Source organism: Mytilus galloprovincialis, chromosome 7, assembly GCF_965363235.1.
Source record: "Mytilus galloprovincialis chromosome 7, xbMytGall1.hap1.1, whole genome shotgun sequence".
Taxonomy (NCBI): Eukaryota; Metazoa; Mollusca; class Bivalvia; order Mytilida; family Mytilidae; genus Mytilus; species Mytilus galloprovincialis.
Window position 1 is genome coordinate 51943990 of NC_134844.1, and position 16290 is coordinate 51960279.

Consider the following 16290-nt stretch of genomic DNA (forward strand, 5'->3'; position numbering starts at 1 on the left):
GGTGGAAGTTAGGTCCGCTGCTGTATGCCCTGAGGTAATTGGTGCCCTCAGGTAATCGTGGCAATAGTGCCCATATGCGAAGTAATAACATGATCTAAAAATAGAATAAACTAAAAATACATCATTGTACTTTCTATTCCGACTGACAGTATATGTGCGAAAAATAGGAGAAAACAGAAACATATACAACTTTTTACAATACGTTACCCTCACGACACTTACCAAAGGGGAAATCCTGGATAATCATAGGTCTGTTCTTTGTTCCTTTGGTATTTCAACCAAAGATGAAGAACTGGATCTTCCATCACTGTATTGGATACCTAAACTACATAAGTGTCCTTACAAACAACGGTATATTGCTGGGTCTTCCAAGTGCTCCACGAAACCCCTTTCTAAATTATTAACATCCATTTTATCAGCAATCAAAGACGGGCTTCAAAGTTATTGTGAAACTACCTATTCTAGAGGTGGCGAGAATCAGATGTGGATACTTAAAAATTCCAAAGATCTTTTAGAGTACATACAATCTAACTCTCTTTCATCTTGTAACAGTATTAAAACATTTGACTTTTCTACTCTTTGCACAAGTTTTCCACATTCCAAACTAAAAGACAAATTAAAAGAGTTGGTATTACTTTGCTTCATAAAAAAGAATGGCCAACGTAGATACAAGTATCTTGTCTTAGGGAGGGATAAATCATACTTTGTAAAGAACCATTCTGATTCAAACAAAAAATTCTCTGAAACCGATATTATCAAGATGCTTGATTTCTTGATTGACAACATATTTGTTACGTTCGGAGGACGTGTTTTTCAACAGACTGTCGGCATCCCAATGGGAACAAACTGTGCCCCTCTACTTGCTGACTTGTTTCTTTATTATTATGAGGCTGACTTCATGCAGGAACTTCTTAGGAAGAAAGATAAGAAGTTAGTAATATCCTTTAACTCTACTTTCCGCTATATAGATGACGTTCTTTCACTAAACAATTCAACATTTGGTGACTATGTGGATCGCATCTATCCCATCGAATTGGAGATAAAGGATACTACAGATACAGTTAAGTCGGCTTCATATCTTGACTTACATCTAGAAATTGACAATGAGGGTCGGTTGAAGACAAAACTTTACGACAAAAGAGATGATTTCAGCTTTCCAATTGTGAACTTTCCATTTCTAAGTAGCAACATTCCAGCAGCACCTGCATACGGGGTATATATCTCCCAATTGATACGATATTCCCGTGCTTGCATTACCTATCATGATTTTCTTGATAGAGGGTTACTGCTCACAAGGAAGCTATTAAACCAAGAGTTCCAAATGGTGAAGTTGAAATCATCCCTTCGTAAATTTTACAGACGCCATCACGAGTTGGTTGACCATTATGGAATAACCGTTTCACAAATGATATCGGATATGTTCCTTACGTCGTAACTACAATCCCCTTCCCTTTCATGAATGGGACCTACCGAATTAGACTATTTACCGGATTTGTAATCACATAAGCAACACGACGGGTGCCGCATGTGGAGCAGGATCTGCTTACCCTTCCGGAGCACCTGAGATCACCCCTAGTTTGTGGTGGGGTTCGTGTTGTTTATTCTTTAGTTTTCTATGTTGTGTCATGTGTACTATTGTTTTTCTGTTTGTCTTTTTCATTTTTAGCCATGGCGTTGTCAGTTTGTTTTAGATTTACGAGTTTGACTGTCCCTTTGGTGTCTTTCGTCCCTCTTTTATTACCACTGGGTCGATGTCTCTGCTGGTGGACATTTTGTCCCCGAGGACATCATCCGCCCAGTAGCAAAACTACAATTGCATGAACTTACGAAGAACTAACAGGAAACTGGCTCGGACGTCGCCCAGTATAAAAAGGTCCGAAACAGACGTCACCATGGACACGGTGTCGTCTGATACGGCAGGTGTCCTCTCATCACCAGACATGACAAATAACCCAAACACGACTCATTCAGATCATCGTCCTAGTGACAACAGCAATATTACACATATACAGCCTTGTTCAGTTCTCCTTAAAGACATTTTGGTTTTTGATGACACAGTACAACACTGTCGCATTTCAAAATGTGAGACCAAAGGCTGCAAAACTTGTGCTATTTTAATTACAGATGCTGAATTCACTAGCAATTTGACCAAGAAGTCATATTTTACCAGAAGTTACGATGATCTGAATTGTAAATCGATAAATGTCGTCTACGGATTAGAGTGCAACCTTTGCGGCTTGGTATACGACGGTGAAACGAAAGGAAGGCTAAACAAACGTATATGCGGTCATAGATCAGACATTAACCTCAATGCTAACGACATTCTATACCAGCATTTCAATCAGCCCGATCATTCCATCGTTTCTATGACAGTTCGAATTATTGAAAAAATATACCATAGCTCGAACAATCCTAATCTTTCAACGACTCTCCGTAGACAAAAAGAAGACTACTGGATTAGACAATTGGGAACTGCAACACCGTATGGCTGCAATGACAAAATTGATGGTATAGGTATTCTATCTAGTCCTTCGTGTAACTCGGTGAATGTGATGAATATTTTTAACTCAACTCCTCGACGTAGACGTAGTCATGGCCATCGTCATTATACATCACCCTCTCTGCATGATGTCTTTATTAATGACTTGCTGCCATGCATACAAAAACCGTTAGGTATTCATCACATTCGCACGAAACTTTATTCATTACCCCTTTCAAAACTTCATTCTCTGTTCAATTTATGTTTGGAATCCACTGTAACAAACCCTCATTCAAACCAATACAAACTACAAGCTGTACGTTCGGATATTGCTAGTCACAGACTTTTCAAGCCAGTTCGCATTGGAAAAGATGAAAAAGAGAAAAGATCTTTTCTAAATCTTTCCTTTGCCAACAAAGGTCTCGATGGCGTCAACCTAGGCAATATCCTTCATCATAAATTAGTTCAATCGAAAATACCTCCTTATTTCAAAGACCAGTCTGTACCAATAATTTCTTATACCTATACCAAACCTATTGCAACAAAAATTTTCATTTACAAACGCGTTTTGCAGGATCTCGATATTGACGACTTCAAGTCTAAACCTCCTGATTGCACTTGTGCTAGTTCCCAATACACATATAATCCTGCTGGCCACGTTATTACCGGTGACCCTAACATTGTTAATAACACTTCTCTACGAAACGTGTTATCGAAAGGTCCGAAATATCGTGAGCCTAAATCCATCAATTGGAAACACAACTTTGAAATTTTGATGGATTCAGTCGAGGATTATGCCAGGCAATGGGCTAAGCGCGAGAAGGAAGACGTAGACACTCTATCCGAATGGATTAAGGCAGTGAGGTCGTTAATACAAATCAGAATTAAGAAACTGAATGGGTCCATCAATGCCCATGCTACGTCAATCTTCAAAGATCCAAATGTTGCTAAACACCTATCTGACCTCCATGATGAATATGTTGTTGTCCCCGCAGACAAAGCCCCAAATAACATCGTTTTTATCTGTAAAAGTCATTACATTAATTGCTTGATAAACGAATTAGGTATAGACAATTCACTTGGAAACCCAACATATACCCTCACGACACTTACCAAAGAGGAAATCCTGGATAATCATAGGTCTGTTCTTTGTTCCTTTGGTATTTCAACCAAAGATGAAGAACTGGATCTTCCATCACTGTATTGGATACCTAAACTACATAAGTGTCCTTACAAACAACGGTATATTGCTGGGTCTTCCAAGTGCTCCACGAAACCCCTTTCTAAATTATTAACATCCATTTTATCAGCAATCAAAGACGGGCTTCAAAGTTATTGTGAAACTGCCTATTCTAGAGGTGGCGTGAATCAGATGTGGATACTTAAAAATTCCAAAGATCTTTAAGGGTACATACAATATAACTCTCTTTCATCTTGTAACAGTATTAAAACATTTGACTTTTCTATTCTTTACACAAGTATTCCACATTCGAAACTAAAAGACAAATTAAAGAGTTGGTATTACTTTGCTTCATAAAAAAGAATGGCCAACGTAGATACAAGTATCTTGTCTTAGGGAGGGATAAATCATACTTTGTAAAGAACCATTCTGATTCAAACAAAACATTCTCTGAAACCGATATTATCAAGATGCTTGATTTCTTGATTGACAACATATTTGTTACGTTCGGAGGACGTGTTTTTCAACAGACTGTCGGCATCCCAATGGGAACAAACTGTGCCCCTCTACTTGCTGACTTGTTTCTTTATTATTATGAGGCTGACTTCATGCAGGAACTTCTTAGGAAGAAAGATAAGAAGTTAGCAATATCCTTTAACTCTACTTTCCGCTATATAGATGACGTTTTTTCACTAAACAATTCAAAATTTGGTGACTATGTGGATCGCATCTATCCCATCGAATTGGTGATAAAGGATACTACAGATACAGTTAAGTCGGCTTCATATCTTGACTTACATCTAGAAATTGACAATGAGGGTCGGTTGAAGACAAAACTTTACGACAAAAGAGATGATTTCAGCTTTCCAATTGTGAACTTTCAATTTCTAAGTAGCAACATTCCAGCAGCACCTGCATACGGGGTATATATCTCCCAATTGATACGATATTCCCGTGCTTGCATTTCCTATCATGATTTTCTTGATAGAGGGTTACTGCTCACAAGGAAGCTATTAAACCAAGAGTTCCAAATGGTGAAGTTGAAATCATCCCTTCGTAAATTTTACGGACGCCATCACGAGTTGGTTGACCGTTATGGAATAACCGTTTCACAAATGATATCGGATATGTTCCTTACGTCGTAACTACAATCCCCTTCCCTTTCATGAATTTGACCTACCGAATTAGACTATTTACCGGATTTGTAATCACATAAGCAACACGACGGGTGCTGGATGTGGAGCAGGATCTGCTTACCCTTCCGGAGCACCTGAGATCACCCCTAGTTTTTGGTGGGGTTCGTGTTGTTTATTCTTTAGTTTTCTATGTTGTGTCATGTGTACTATTGTTTTTCTGTTTGTCTTTTTCATTTTTAGCCATGGCGTTGTCAGTTTGTTTTAGATTTACGAGTTTGAATGTCCCTTTGGTGTCTTTCGTCCCTCTTTTACGACAAATAATTCACGAAAAAATCCAAATATTTGGTTAATTTGTGATCATTGCAACGTGAACAGATATTTATTCAGTGAAACGTAAACGACTTTTAAAAAATAATTAAAAAGAAAACACTTTTTGAATGGCGATTTAAACTTTTATAATAATAGTTGTCAAAAACTGGTTTCATAAAGATTTATGTAAATAAATGTATACAATTATTTAAACTAACTATTAAAGAATAAAAGTTATCCACACATGCCTAAGGCAGCAAACATTTGATTTTCGGGGGGGGAGGGGGGCTATGGATATATATATATATATATACAACAGTTCACTGTAAATAAACCTGGTGATTGCTTTCACCAGTTGACCTTTACATATTTATCTCACAAATGACAAAGGTTGTGTTTAAATGGCAAAGGCCATTGTCCTGTACTTTATTCATCAATTGTGAAGTGACAGCAGGAACTAAGACTCTTTAACCGAGTGTACTTATAAATTTTAAAGTAAGGATAGTACAGTTTTAAGTGCATACGGTAGCACTTAAACACACCTTCTGATGAAAATAAAACTGCTCATCCGTAAGGGATGGCATAATTCTGTTTCGGACAATTGACCATTGTTTTGGGGGTTGGTTTTGCACTGATTATGATGATGTAGGCTTTGCAAAAAAGGATTTGTGATTGCGTCACACGGATATTTGACACTCATTTTCCAAGTCTTATGAGATACTTCCGGTTTTCGAAATATGAATGAAGTACAACTGTTCATGAACATATTTTAACACCCAAAACAAGTTGTAAAATAGACAAATCTACGAATTGATTTAATGTATCATATAATGCTAGTATGAAGCTTTAATTACTTATGACAAGACTTGAAATTTCGATAACCACAAAAAAAAACAGATCTTTTAAAATAGCATCCGTTAATTATTATTTGGTATTACATCTTATTATTTCTGAAAATATGCAGCTTAAGAGCATCATTTATCATAGTTCTAACGAAATAATATATTCAAGTAAACTTGTCCACATGAGGTGATTATTTTAATATGTAAATGAGATAAAATGATTGGGAGCATAAAATAAAATTGGCAAATAATCCCTCTACCATTTTATCCAAAGTCTGTATTGCAATTGGCCTTACAAGGTAGTCTGGTACTCGTGCAGATTTATAGCAAGGTTATTAATCTTTATTTTAACGACGGTTAGTTTCTTTCGTGTTTTTTGTCCATGATATTTTACAAATATTTTTATTTTACCGGTTTTTCATTTCATTTTAAAAGTGTGTAAAAAGGTAATAACAAAAATAATGACATTCGACGAAAGGTCAAACATAGAAAAAACCTAATCAAATGGGTCAAAATCTTTAATTGGTTTTACATAGGCGGTAATGGTAACGTTTTTTCCTGTAGCTCAGTCCATATCGTAAACTTGGATATGTATGATAGCTCGTTTCGAGGCTGTGACATTTTCACATATGTGGTTGAATTATCGGGATACGAAGTGAGATTACTTTTCCCGTAAATTAGCAAACCCCGAACATCCTTTTGTGATGCGGCTCCTTGTGGTAAAATACTAAAATACCCTCCTTTTAACACAATAAGTTCTTTGAAAATTTAATACTTTCAACACATTCAATAGCTCCATATTTTTTACACATTTATTCTATGTTTCTCTACTTTCCGAATCACCACAAATAATTAAGTTCAGTCATTTGTTAAAAATAGAAACATGTCCAATATCACTACACAGAGATTTCTTCTGTACACGTGACTTTTGAGTTCCTCATTTCGAGGCGCGTTAGGGATGTTGTCCCAAAATGGCACAATGAAAAGTTTAAACAGATCAAACGAAATTAATGTATTCTTTATGCTCCTTATATAGACAGTTTCGTTATTTAATTTGACTTATTTAATTCATGCGCCGCAGGCTATTAAAGTTATATGAAACGAGTTTCATCTAACAATATGACTCTTTGGTCGAGATGTTAACTCTTTCACACGTTCACCGTCTTCATTCGGAATTTAAATTTATATTACAATAATTTACGACATATGACGTGAGAAGCAAATATCTTTTAAAAACATCAACCGACAAATGCAATTTGTTTTATGACATATGTTATAACTTAGAGACTAAAAGACGAAGCTCCAATAGGGAACTTAATTCACACTCATATACATTTTTGTGTATAGACTGCATGCAAAAAGCTACCAATATTTGATTTGTGGGTATGCTTTTATGTGTATGTAATGCAAGAATGTACAACATAACAGTCATATGATGTATTAACTTCTTTCAAATCAATAATGAGAATGTTTATTTCACAGATCATGTAACATCTAAATCATTTTACTAGCAGAATATGTCGAGTGGAACATGGATTGGGTCTTTTAAGTTGTGTGAATCATCTTACATGTTATCCCGTTACAGTCTGGTGTATAACAATGCTTCGTTTTCAGGTGGAACATACTGGCTATCTAATACACGTAGATGGATTCAATGAACATGTAGGTATTTCATTTTGACTTCCAATATGCACTGAGTTCCAATGAAAACGCAACACTTGGTTTTTCAAAAATAAAATTCATATAAGAAATGATAATCTTTCAAATTAAATTATTCTTGATAATATTTTTAACCAAAGATCAATATCACATGAAAATGTTTCATTGTCATCTTTTGGGACGCAATAGGTAAACGAAACATCCAATGTCGAATCATCAACTCACAGTCCTAACAAAAAATGTTACAACCCCGTGGTGCTCCGCAATCTCGACAGCGGCGTGGAATTGGTCATCCCGAACGTTTAATGTGATCTCGAAGAATGGTTATATACTTGTCCCACAAAGCAAACTCAGGCTGACTTAAGGATATTGATGGTGGTTTTCATCGTCTAAACCTTGTCAAATCTGATGCCAAATTTGCTCGATCGGACAAAAAATCCGGCGAAAAGCATGACTTTTGCCCAAGGCGGGTACCAAATCTCGATGGTACCACCACTGACGGTTTTCGGTCTACAGATTTCGAGGTTTACGCCAGACGGCAGTTTCTGAACAATAAGGTTGGGAAAATCATGACATTAGCCAAGTTTTAAATGACAGAATCGTGATAATGGTGCGTATCTTGAAAAGCGGTGAACTCAATTTGTGTCCGTTCAAAATGACCATCACTTCGTATTTGTTTAAAAAATCACTCAACCGGAAAGTTGTCGACAATTGTCTTAAAATTAATTTTCAACCAACTATACCAAGTTCTAATATAAATAAAATGAAATTTATAAGAATTTTTTTTAAAAACAAAAGTGTTGCGTTTTCATTGGCATTTACTATATATCAGATTTAAGTAACCCACCGTTATAATAGCAATGCATGTATAATTCCTTCTGCAGGCATAAATCACATGAGAATATCATTTTAAAAAGAGGGGCGAAAGATACCAGATGAACATTCAAATTCATTAATCAGAATTAATGGTAACCAAACGAACAATAGTACACAAAACACAACATAGAAAACTAAAAACTAAGCAACACGAACCCCACTAAAAACTTGAGTTGATCTCAAGTGCTCCCAAAAGGAAGCATATCTTGCCCCACACGAGACTATCCATCTCAATTCACATGAAACTTTATATTTTTAACTTCGACGGCCGAAATCAACTTCTGATGACATTAGTTATATAATGATGTAATCTATAAGGTACACTTCTTCACATATAAGTAGTAATAAATAGATTAACGGTTATGCTAGTCGGCACGATACAGCACGTACCCGTTTACTATTAGCTGTGAAAACGTATTCGAAACAGCAATTCGTTTCTTCAGGAGGAGTGTGTGAAACCCGATCAATTAGCCATTTACCATAGAAGTTTTTAGTAATATACTATGAGAATCTTTGCTTATTTGCAACACAAAGCTAGAATATGTTTAATTGCAAAGAAGAAAAGACTCACAACTAACATAAATATTTTTTTGTTATTTCAAACAAACAAAATTTTTCATAACTAAAAATTAAAAGTATTTCTTAACATAAGGACGTAATCACACTACTGATTCAGGACATAATGCACACAACAGATGAACCGAAGTCATAACAAAGGATTAGAAACGCGTTCAATGTACACGTAGTTACCACGACCAAGTTCAAGAAAGAGGGACGAAAGATACCAAAGGGACAGTCAAACTCATAAATCTAAAACAAACTGACAACGCCATGGCTAAAAATGAAATTGACAAACAGAAAAACAATAGTACACTTGACTCAACATCGAAAACTAAAGAATAAAAAACACGAACCCCACCAAAAACTAGGGGTGATCTCAGGTGCTCCGGAAGGGTAAGCAGATCCTGCTCCACATGTGGCACCCGTCGTGTTGCAAAATACACATAATGACAAAAATGCGACTGCATTAATCTTCAAGAAATTAACAAATAAAAATATGATGTGGTAGTTAAGGTTTATATGACATACACCATGACAAATAAAACAAGCAATCTTCTCAAACATGTTTTTAAAGATCAACGGAAACTGGTCATTTGACCAACACAGAATGAAATCATAAAAAATCGCAACACAAAGAGGCTTATATTATCCTAACATTTGAGTTGTGTTTTTACAACAAACAACCACTTTTATTTAAATAGATTTAATAACATTTTAATCGTGGGCGCAAAGATTGTTTTTACTAAGGAACTCAAGTACACATACTTCATTCCCTCTTTTTAATCATTATCGTGTGATTTCTATACTTACTTTTTTTGCTCATTTGAATTTTGTTTTCATGTATGTAAATTGTATGTACTTGTTCAGAAATAGTTTAAAAGTAGTGTGCTCAAAATTTGAGTTGAATGCTGCCTATTCACTTGTTTTTATTAAATAGAAATATCTATAAATATATAAACATCATTTCTAATGATTTCCTAATTAGTTACAAATCCTGAGTTCTGTATCGCTGCCAGACTTGATAAAGATGGCAGTCTCCAAAGATTTCCACTTAGATGTGACAGAAAACTACCTGGTTTGTGTGAAGGTCGTGAATGGACGCCAAAACATGTCTTGTCATCAGATGATCATGCACCAATTAATAGTAAATATATTATAACTCAATGTCTTAAAGGAATCAACATTTCATTAAAGCGTAGTTAAAATGCTAAATATAATTTGCATTCGATCGTCACATTAACTTTCATAACAGGGTTTTGTACTTTTTGAAAATATGTTCACTGCTTCGAACTGTTGAAGTCGTACATTGTAACACATAACATACAGAAACAGGTCAGCAACAAGTGGTGCACAGTTATTCGGATTTCAAATGTTTGGCTTTGAGCGTTCCTGATGAAGGTAAATCCAGAAAAGCGCTTCGGACGCAATAAATTATATGGAATCTCCAAAGCGAACACAAATTTTATCTAATAAAAATTCAAGGGCAGTTATAGTATCAAAGCATGTCCAATTCACGAAGTTCTTTTGTTTGTTCTTATTATACAAATGACCTAAAAGATTTTGAACATCTGTATACGCATTCTGACTGTTTACATGCCCATTTAATTAGGTGTGTAATTTTTTTCAAAATAAGAATATGAGGCAAAGTTGTATATAGGTTAGAAAAATCAAAACTTTGAACAAATTCAAAATCTCCAATATAAGCATGCAATTTATCGAGTTCTTTGATTATATATCATAAAGTTATAAACTATATTATTGTCACATACACACACACGTATATACACACACATGTGCTTTGGTATCTTCATAAAGCTTATTTTGTTTTGTAGAAGTCCTTCTTATATCCGTGATTGCTGCAACAGGTTTTATATTTCTAGTGGCAACTGTGATAGTTATCCTCTGTAAAAGGTTTGTTATTTTATATTTATTAACTTACATTGGCATTTCCCCTTTTTCAATAAAATAAAAGTATATTCGAAAGCTGTAGAGGAGTGAGCCTTTTATGTTGTGTTTCCGTTGTGTCGTTTGATTTTTCTTATATATGAGTGTGAATTTACATTACTATAAGACGTGTCACGGTACTTTTCTATCCCAAATTCATGTATTTGGTTTTGATTTTATATTTGTTATTCTCATCGGATTTTGTCTAATGCTTAGTCTGTTTCTGTGTGTGTTACCTTTTAATGTTGTGTCGTTGTTCTCCTCTTATATTTAATGCGTTTCTCTCAGTTTTGGTTTGTTACCCCAATTTTGCTTTTTGCTATAGATTTACGAGTTTTGAACAGCGGTATACTACTGTTGCCTTTATTTCTTAAGACAATGTTAGACATGGCCATAAGAAAAGGAGGGTCGGCATGCAACAAAACCAGGTTCAACCCACCATTTTTTCCTTTATAAATGTCCTGTATCTAGTCAGGAATATGGCCATTGTTATATTATAGTTCGTTTCTGTGTGTGTTACATCTTAACGTTTCGTAGTTTGTTTTCTCTTAATTTTTAGTGTAAATTCACATTGCGATAAGACGTGCCATGGTACTTGTCTATCCAAAATTCATGTATTTGGTTTTGATGTTATTTTTGTTATTCTCGTGGTATTTTGTCTGATGCTAGTCCGTTTCTGTGTGTGTTACATTTTAGTGTTGGGTCTTATATTTAATGCGCTTCCCTCGGTTTTTGTTTGTTATCCCGATTTTGTTTGTCGTCCATGGATTTATGAGTTTTGAACAGCGGTATACTACTGTTGCCTTTATTAAACAGATTGAATCATAATCATATTTCATTTGAAGAAAACTTTAAATGTTAAATACAAACATAATGCTATTGCAGTAGTATGAGTATTTATTGACAATAAAATTTAAAAAATGCCGAACTCTATGGAGGCTTTAAAATGGAACGCTTCTTATCAACGGAAAAAAACCAAAGCAAACGAATGAAAATCAACTATCATATTCCTGATTTTATACAGGCATGTTCTTTTGTTGTATTTAGAAAACAGTTAATTGATATATTGTTATAAATCAGTTCATATACTTATTACTTTCTATACTTTCTCATTTAGACGAACCTCAACAAGAACTGATGAACGACAATCGACACTTGTTTCACAAAATGAAGTGCTTTACGAGAATGAATCTAAAACCTTGAGCAGAAATCAAACAGCTAACGACACAATTGATCATATGCACTATCAAAGTTTAAATCAGAATCGGAATAAAATCGGTAGCAATTACGATATATTGCACAAAGCTGAATTTGATGGCACAAGTGTTATACAACCACAACGTGTTATTGATGAAACTGCAGGACAAAGACAAATGGAGGCGGATTATCAAGAAATAGAAGATGTTTCGATATTAAAAAAAAAAGAGTAATTATTCAATCTTACCCTGTGAAGCAACTCATTAACTCTAGCGCTGCATTGATTTTCAGTGGAATAAAGTGTTATATTCTACTGTTCATCTTCATTTGCGCGGCTGTATTTCCATGTTTATATCTGTAGTAACGTTTATATATCTACAATTCGAAATAGTTCCTATTTTGAACTATGTGTCAGATGTAACGATGGACGTCGTACTGTGGTTAATTGTGTTTAAAGACTGGCGAAGAGTTGTTGATCCAGAAACAATGACATGATTTCTTTGTTAGGGTTAGAGACAAGCAGAAATTTTTAAAATAAGATAAAAAAAACAACAGCAGTATCGAAATAGATTTGATATGGGGTTTATAAAATGTATGCATGATTAGCTTTTAGAAATGAGGTGTGTATACGCGTAAGTATACGTATAAAGCTCAACATAAAATATTTGAGTTTAAAACATATAAATTTGTTTTCAATTATGTCCAATCTACCGGGTTTTAATAACAGGATCAGCACGTCGGTACCCAAATGTAGAGCAGGATTTGCTTACACTTCCAGAGCATAAGAGATCACCCCGTGTGTTTTTAATGGGGTTAATGTTGCTTATTCTTTAGTTTTCTATAATGTGTCTGGTGTACTATTATTTGTCTGTTTGTCTTTTTCCCTTTTAGCCATGGCTTTGTCAGTTTGATTTTTTATCTGTTAGTTTGACTGTCCTTCTGGTATCTTTCGACTCTTTTCTGGTTAACCTTGATATGTGTTTGTAACAAAATACGAATGATTTAAGTAAAGATTGAGAAATTCGAGTTAAGCTCCTAAACAAATATTTTTTAGCCACAAAACTGCTACAAAACTGCTCAGTTGAGAATTTTTATATTTGAATATTTGAATTTTTATTGATTATTTGTCCTTTTGTTTCATTAACCTTTCTTTTCGATGGCCATCCTCAAACACTCTTTCACTTTGAAATGAGAGTTTACGGAAAGGGATAGATGTGACCTTATAACAGACCACCTACACACCCTCTTAATATTTTTGTTAAAGTTATTAACGTACAAAGAGCTTGACACTCTCGCACAACCAAACAGACGTCCCACTTTTGCAAAATTTTAGCTGTCGGTAGAAGGATATCAAAATTACCATATATATTTTTATTCAAAGTCCCACGTTTGGTCAGGTTATAGTACTAACAATGTATGTTTATATGTCAGTGAAAATGAAAACCATATGATAACCATATACAGACACAGAATTTTAGTGTGAATGATAAAACTAAGACATATTTATATTATAGATTTGGATTTGCTCTAGAACCACAATAGAACACATTTTAATCGTTCAAAATTAAGCGATATTAAGAAATCATAACAAGATATTGAATGCCTTCGCAATCCTCTTTCATATAGAAAGGAAGAAGGTTTAACGAAATCAATTAAGCTAAATACAAACCAGTAAGATTGTCTTAAGATCGACGACTCTATTGTTGAAGATGTACAACAATTCACCTATCTTGGAAGTATTGTCAGTACATCAGGAGGCACAGACGAAGACATATCGGCAAGAAAAAAGATAACAGGTATTTACCATGCTTAAACCTGTTTGGAGGAGTAATGCTTCAAGAACTAGCACAAAGTTAAGGATATTTATCACCAATGTCAAATCTGTACTCTTATACGGATCAGAAACTTGGAGATAAACAGTTGCATCCATCAAATCTAACCAGACTTTTGTCAATAAATGTTTGAGAAACATCCTCAACATCAGATGGCCAAACAAATTATCCAGCAATGAGTTATTGAGAAGAACCAAACAACAGCCAACAACCCAGACAATAATAGCAAGAAAGTGGAAGTGGATCGGGTATACCCTAAGAAAAAAATGACACACACATTACCAAGCAATCCCTAGAATGGAACCCCCAAGGACATCGAAAAAGGGGAAGGCCAAAAAACATCTGGCACAGGGAACTAACAACCAAGCTGAGTAAAATTGAGATGACCTGGAAAGAAACAAAACGAACAGCCATAGACAGGAAGAAATCGAGAGAAACTGAAGTCTCCGGCGACTATGTCCTCCTTGGGACGAAGTGGATTAAGTCAAGTCAAGGTTTAACTACATAGTTAAGCTTTTGTTTTCTATCCCGTTTACACAGAACGCGGAAATATAAGGATGAATTCCACTCTATAATGTTATGTAATGCACAAGTACAAAACCAATTGAAACACTTCAAAATCTAAATTTCAATTACTTATTTTTCCTTGTGTAGTAAGTGATATAATTCTTTATACAATTTATCATTCAACAGTACAAAATTTATTTAAAAAATAAAATAAAAAGTAAAATCACAAAAAAAACTTACTCCGATGAACTTAAAGCCCGGGATCTCGGAATCAGGACCACTCCGACCCTCCCCATCAATAATGAGCATGGCCGAAACGCTGAACGAATAAAACTACAACAGTTTATGGGAGGATTTTCATCTGAATAAATGCGTAGAGGAGTTAAGAGTGATACATAGCTAGTTTCATTATTGTAACGAGGTTTGTGATCGTGTATAAGTATTAACTGCTGAGTTGTTTTTGACCAAGTGTTTGGTGGAGTTCGTTAGTCTTTATTTTTCTATGGTTTGTCTGAAATACTTTTGTTTGTCTGTTTGTCTTGTTCTTTTTTAGCCACGCCGTTGTCAGTTTGTTTCCGATCTGTAAGTTTGACTGTCCCTCTGGTATCTTTCGCCCCTCTTCTATATAATCTTGATATGAGTTTGTAAATAATCAAGTGATAAGAAAACAACTTGGGAATTTAAATGCCGCTCCTAAATATATAATTTGTAACGAATCGATTAGCTTGAATATTTATAGTTCAGTATTTGAATTTTTATTGGATTTTAATGTCCTTTTGTTTCAGCAGCCTATCTTTTTAGTGACCATTATCAAACACTATTTCACTGAAAAATGGAGTATATGTGAAAAAAAAGTAGAAATATTTTCTTGTTATAGACCACCTACAGACCCTGTAATATTTCTGTCAGAGTTCATAACGTGCACTTCTGCAAGAGTAAACTTGTCGAATGAAAGAAGACCAAAACAGAACATATATATTTCATTTCCATGTCCCAATTTTGGTTAGGTAACAGTGTTTACCATGTTTAGTTATGTGTCAGTGAACATGAAAACCACATGGTGACCAACCACATATTGGCACCGAAGCCTCAACCCAAACCTGCTATGAAAAAACATTTCTGTCAAATTTGATAGTGAATGATCAAAGTGAGACACCACACATCTATCTTTTTTTTGGATTTGGCCAATCATACGACATCAAGGAATCATAACAAAATATTAAATGTCTGGGCAATCCTCATTTATATAGAAAGGATGTAGATTTCATTTAGTAGTAAGGCTTTTGATTTCTATTCCGTATACACAGCGCCGACATATAAGGAGGATCCACACTCTATAATGTTATGTAATGCACAAGTACAAAACCAATTGAAACACTCTACAACTTAAATTTGATGTAACCATTTTTTCTTGTGTAATAAGTGATACAATTTTTTATCATTTCTATCAGACAAATTCTATAATTTATCTACTAAAGGAAATTGTATTAAAGTTGTATCGATGTGCCCACAATTAACCGTTAATACTCAAGCTTATCGTTTTTGCAAATGTTTGATAATGCAATAAGCTGGTCTATCTTGACGCAACTGCTGTATCTTTAAGATTTTACATTTTTAAAATTGCAGTTTAGAAGTTCGGTAAAAGTCTTCTTTGAAATTTGACGGTAATATTTTCTACATACATTTATATAGAATTTCTTTATATTATGAGGCACAGTGCAGGTCTTTAGATCCGTTTGGGATTTTAAATCAAGTGAATAGCACAAAA

At 34.7% G+C, this 16290-nt stretch overlaps 1 long non-coding RNA gene across 1 annotated transcript; it reads left to right on the forward strand.

Moving 5' to 3' along the window:
* Positions 1-7463: 7463 nt before the first annotated feature.
* On the forward strand, positions 7464-12845 carry LOC143081756 (uncharacterized). The gene is made up of 4 exons (XR_012980071.1): positions 7464-7608; positions 10028-10186; positions 10875-10953; positions 12104-12845. It is a non-coding gene; the product is annotated as an uncharacterized LOC143081756 (long non-coding RNA).
* The last annotated feature ends 3445 nt before the right edge of the window (positions 12846-16290 follow it).